Raw genomic sequence first — 6136 nt, 5'->3', positions numbered from 1 at the left:
ACACACACACACACACACACACACACACACACACACAGAGAGAGAATTAATATGCATATTACTATATTCAATTAGCTCTCTCGCGCTCTATATTAATTGGCTGGTGTTGTGAAGGCTCCTCCCACACAGATTGTTTATGTTGTGAATAATTAATGAGCGCTCGTGTCAGACTGACCCCGCCCAGCGCAGATCAGCGGCGGACGGCTGGCTGAACCCGGCGAACAGTCACTCAGGATCGGGACACACACACACAGACAGCCCGCTGAAGAGCTCCAGTGGGAGCCATCCATATCTTGGGGAATTTAATATTTTATTATCCTGATCGTGTGAATCTCCGCATCCCTCTGGCCGGGTTCACTCACTTCATCTGTGGATATCTCAGCCGCCGCTGAACAGGTGAGTCGATTCACCTTTACGTTACCTTTCCACCTGAACGGAGAGAGGTTCATGATTTTACAACAATAATAGTAAGAATTAGTGTAACGACGGTTGATGATGTTGTTGTTAGCCAGCTAACGAGCTAACTGACTGCTTGACTTTGAGTTCCTAACGTAGCATCCGGCTAACGTTAAGTCAGCTGCTAACCAGAACCTAGCGAGATAACAAGACTCAAACGGAGGTTTAGTGTGAGGTAAACCGTTTGCGGACTCTCTTGTGTGTTTCGTGTCCAGGGTTAAGCTTTGGTTTAGCGGTTTGTTGGTTCGGGCAGTTTGCTGAAGAGCTGCTAGCTCAGCTAGGGCGGTTAGCAGCTCACCTGCCACTGAAACACTAAGTTAAACACTTCATTACACTATCGTGTATTCTGTTATTATCAACACCAGACTACAGGAATATCTTTACGTTAGGAGTTCATTACTGGGCTATTGGCATGCACCAAGCTGTAATGAATGTTTCTGAACAAGCTGCTTGTTGATGATTAGTGCTGCTGATGTTAATGCTGGAGTTATTCAGCTTAGTGTGACACAAGGCAGAAACCTAACGTCTTTTTATGACTTTGTAATCATCTGTATGTTGCTACATCACAGTATCCCAGTGACTCTAAACGACCAGTGTTTGCAGCTGTCACACTCCAGATCATTATATCCCAGTTTACACAACAACTAATTAGTCACTTGTATCTCCTACCAGCATCATGGGTCAGCCTGGCATTAACCCTGATATATACGAAACAAGTTTTTTTTAATGGAACTCTTTTTAGACAAAATATCAAAGAACATCTAAAAAAAAATGCACATGTGGTTTGTTTTGTATAATATTTGACACCAGGCTTTTATGGCTCTTATAGTAAGATGCATTAAGAATATGTAGGGAAAAACACCTCAGTTTTATTCAGAGGCACAAACTGAGCGAAAATATGCAATTTGGTGCAGATGCTGATATTTTAGTAATATAAATCAGTGAGATCTTTAGTAACAGTATAGTAGATACTAGAGGTCGACCGATAGTTCATTTTGCCGATGCCGATACCGATTAATTAACCGATAGTTTTCAAATTGATACTGAACAAAAACTAAAATAGTGCTTTATTACACCTCAGTTTTATTCAGAGGCACAAACTGAGCGAAAATATGCAATTTGGTGCAGATGCTGATATTTTAGTAATATAAATCAGTGAGATCTTTAGTAACAGTATAGTAGATACTAGAGGTCGACCGATAGTTCATTTTGCCGATACCGATTAATTAACCGATAGTTTTCAAATTGATACTGAACAAAAACTAAAATAGTGCTTTATTAACAAAAACAGTACTGAACCATACTAGTAGTAGTGGGAAAAAAAAATAATAATAGTAAATGTTGAAATTAACACACTCTAACAAGGAACAATACTTACACAGCTTTCATTAATCTTAATGCTACAAATGGACTCTTATTTTAAAGTATTACCATTTAATTTCAACTGTCATGCTTAAAGATGCACATTTTTAAATATACAGTGGGTACGGAAAGTATTCAGACCCCCTTAAATTTTTCACTCTGTTATATTGCAGCCATTTGCTAAAATCATTTAAGTTAATTTTTTTCCTCAATGTACACACAGCACCCCATATTGACAGAAAAACACAGAATTGTTGACATTTTTGCAGATTTATTAAAAAAGAAAAACTGAAATATCACATGGTCCTAAGTATTCAGACCCTTTGCTCAGTATTTAGTAGAAGCACCCTTTTGATCTAATACAGCCATGAGTCTTTTTGGGAAAGATGCAACAAGTTTTTCACACCTGGATTTGGGGATCCTCTGCCATGCCTCCTTGCAGATCCTCTCCAGTTCGGTCAGGTTGGATGGTAAACGTTGGTGAACAGCAATTTTTAGGTCTCTCCAGAGATGCTCAATTGGGTTTAAGTCAGGGCCCTGGCTGGAAATATCAAAGAACATCTAAAAATGCACATGTGGTTTGTTTTGTATAATATTTGACACCAGGCTTTTATGGCTCTTATAGTAAGATGCATTAAGAATATGTAGGGAAAAAACACCTCAGTTTTATTCAGAGGCACAAACTGAGCGAAAATATGCAATTTGGTGCAGATGCTGATATTTTAGTAATATAAATCAGTGAGATCTTTAGTAACAGTATAGTAGATACTAGAGGTCGACCGATAGTTCATTTTGCCGATACCGATTAATTAACCGATAGTTTTCAAATTGATACTGAACAAAAACTAAAATAGTGCTTTATTAACAAAAACAGTACTGAACCATACTAGTAGTAAAAATAAAAATAATAGTAAATATTGAAATTAACACACTCTAACAAGGAACAATACTTACACAGCTTTCATTAATCTTAATGCTACAAATGGACTCTTATTTTAAAGTATTACCATTTAATTTAAACTGTCATGCTTAAAGATGCACATGTTTAAATATATACACAGAGGCTATAGCATTAAAATTATATACATATGGATATTGTATGTATACTCTCAGACTTGAACTGGAAAGCTATGTGAATGGCACGGCAGGATTTTCTGTCGGCTGCATTTAAATTCACGTCTGAAGTTTCCCGCTCTGTTCAGCGTGCAGCATCACGTGTCTAAACAAATAGCACGTGCTGTCAGTGATTTCAAGCACTAGAGGCCGCTCTAGCACTGTGTAATGACAGCAGACCCTTCTCAGCCGCTCCAGCAATGGACGCAACCCGGAAAACTATAGGCATGGATTTTTGCCGATAACCGATAATTCCAGCAATCAACTATCGGTGCCGATTAATCGGCAAAACCGATACATTGGTCGACCTCTAGTAGATACTTACATTAATGTAAATATCGGTCGTCACTCTATATCTCCAACAATATGTCTCAGTAGGATGATATTCAAATGCTTAGTTTAATGATCAAAAGATGTAATGCAATGCAATACAATGATGATTGATAGATGAACAATTAAATGTTCCTCCAAAGCCTGATGATCATATTTGAGACTCGCTGATTCTTCTAGAAAATGACATCTGGATAATCAAGTAAAGCAACATTGCTTCAGTCCAGTAAGTGTTCGTCTTGAAATATTACTAACAATATCAAAGTTATTCTTATGTTTACTTGATAAAAATCAGTAAAGATTTCACAGCAAAAAGACACGAGCTGAAGATGGGCGTTTGTAAAATTATATTAAAAGGCCTTTCACTTGCTAATAAAGTAGAAACTATCAATCAGACGACAGAAGGCATGTAGTAGATTGTGTACAACACCGTGCTGATCATTTATAGGCATTGGAATTTGTCTATTAAATATGATACTGTAGGTTTTACAGGTTTAAGCTCATGTCGTGTGGTTTTAGTGATGGTCTCTGCTTTCATCTGCTTAGAGATTATTTGAACTTTCTTATAATATGCTGATTACACATGGCAATAACTTATTTCCATGTTAAAGTTCTGCCATAGCTGAACTTTTTTATAGATTAATCTACTGGAATGCCAACCCACCAATGTTGCATTTCCACTGAAAACGAGCAGGTTTTGCTGTAACGTACATGTTAACCTAGACTGGTATGAGGGTTTGGCTTTTCTTAGAAGTGTGATGACATTCGGAAACGAGTGCATCCAGTTGATGAGTCATCAGAATGGGAGTCGCTGTCAAACTACACACTTACGAAGGGTTTTCTTGCGGGATGAAGTCATTTGTCATTTCCTTATAGAGGCTAGGCTTTGCCAAGATAGAAATCAAGAGGCTGCTCTTATCTGTTTACTCAGCTACCTTTGTTTCCAGCTCAGCGGTTAATCATTATCACATCCAAAACTCTGTACCCTGCCCGGTCTGGTTCATTCGGGTTATGTTTTGATATGATTGTGCTCAAGGTTGTACAGTTTTGCATGTGTAACCCTAATAAAATATGACCGTACAACCCGTTTATTTAGTTATAAGGCTTTTCAAAGAAGGCAGTACATCGTTCTCTCTGTATGCTTCTGTAATTTATGAGGACTGCGTTTGCTCCATTTCAGATTCTCTGTTTTATAGCCGCGTGTAAAGAGAGGTCACAGGTTGAATGGCTGTGACGTGAGATATTGCTGCTGTTTCTGCACATGGACTTTGGCCTGGTCTGTGTCCAGTTCTCTCACTTTCAAAGACAGCACATTCATGAAATGTTATCTGGGAATCCAGCCATCCCTTTTTCACCATAATGGTGCTGGTGCTTGGTCAGGGATCTGCAATTCTCCTTCCTCACTTCAACTTTTGAGTAATTTAATTAATTGTATTTGAAGTCAAAAGTTATTTAAAAACAGATGTAGTGACAGATGGTTACTTCCGTATTGTGATGCAAAAAAGGAAAAGAAAAAATGTTGGTTTGAACCATTGGTTGTTGATTGGATGGAGGTAGATGTGAATGTTGAGCATACAGTCGATTGTAAGAAAGGGCAGAGTTTAAAGGTGACATATCATGAAAATCTGACTTTTCCAGGTTTTAAGTGCTATAATTAGGTCCCCGGTGCATCTACCAACCAAGGAAACATGAAAAAGATTGTATATTGCTGCTGTCACACAGATCTAAAATAAACATGCAATTTATTTCCCAGCTGTTTACCTTCACAGACATAACCGACTGTTTTTGTAACTCGTGTGTTTTTAAGGTAAACTTGTGTGTGAATGAAAACGTAGTTTAGTACTCACATGCTGTGACAGCCGCTTTCTGTGCGTGTGCTTCAGATGTGTGCTCTCAGAAAACCATATATAAGAAGTTTAAACTAATATGGTTTAAAATGCATGATTTTAGCATGATAAACATGATAATCAGAACCAAAACAGATGTTTTTAGCAGGTATGAGCTGTAATGGTGCAGCTCTATTCTGGAAAAGGGGGCGGGGAGCAGCAGCTCATTTGCATTAAAAAAGACCAGGTCCAAAACAACGAGGCATGGATAAATCATCTACAATAAGATCAATGATAAAGAAAAGAAAAGTGAGTTTTCATTTAATGCCGACTTAAAATACTGTAGCTTGGTGTTTTCCCCATAGTTGCATGACTGTGAAAGTCCATTTGAGAAGACTCATGATGTAGCTTTGAAATGAACCTTCATCACTCCACGTTTAGCTTTATCAACATGCAGAATAATGGAAATCGTAATTAAGTCTCAAGCATCATTAATGCTTATGCTAATAGAGACATTTGTTACTAATGTTAACTTTTTATAGATTTTAGATTTCAATTTAATTTCTAATTTTATATGTCCCCCCAGAAAGAGATCGGGACCCCCTTGGCCCCCTTCAAATTTCTGTTCGATAATCCGGCCCTCAAATGAAGCTAATTGAATAGCCCTGCTGTAATTCGTTAACATGGGTGTGGAAAAAATACACACCACATACACACTGCAAACTGAGTATGTGTGAAACGGGCGTAACACGATGGCCTGCTCCGTTTACCGAAAACATGCAAAGGACAAGAATCTCAACGTTTTTTTAGGGAAAAAAAAGAAAGATGAATCAATAAATCTGTTTGTTGTTGTTTTTTTCATATAAGTAAAGTAAAGGACAAACGAAAAACACTGTAAATATGTTTAGTCATTATAGTAGTAATAACTGCCTGTTTTTGCAAAAAGAGTTTCATGGCCGGTAAAAAAAAAGCATGGAGTCTCTGAGTCGCCCGCCAAGCACGTTCTATAAATAGCCTAAATTAGCATCTGGCGATAAATGATATCATAT

The sequence above is a fragment of the Sinocyclocheilus grahami genome, unplaced genomic scaffold (assembly GCF_001515645.1).
Source record: "Sinocyclocheilus grahami isolate Dianchi unplaced genomic scaffold, SAMN03320097.WGS_v1.1 scaffold646.1, whole genome shotgun sequence".
Classification (NCBI taxonomy): domain Eukaryota; kingdom Metazoa; phylum Chordata; class Actinopteri; order Cypriniformes; family Cyprinidae; genus Sinocyclocheilus; species Sinocyclocheilus grahami.
This window is presented reverse-complemented; position numbering follows the sequence as displayed.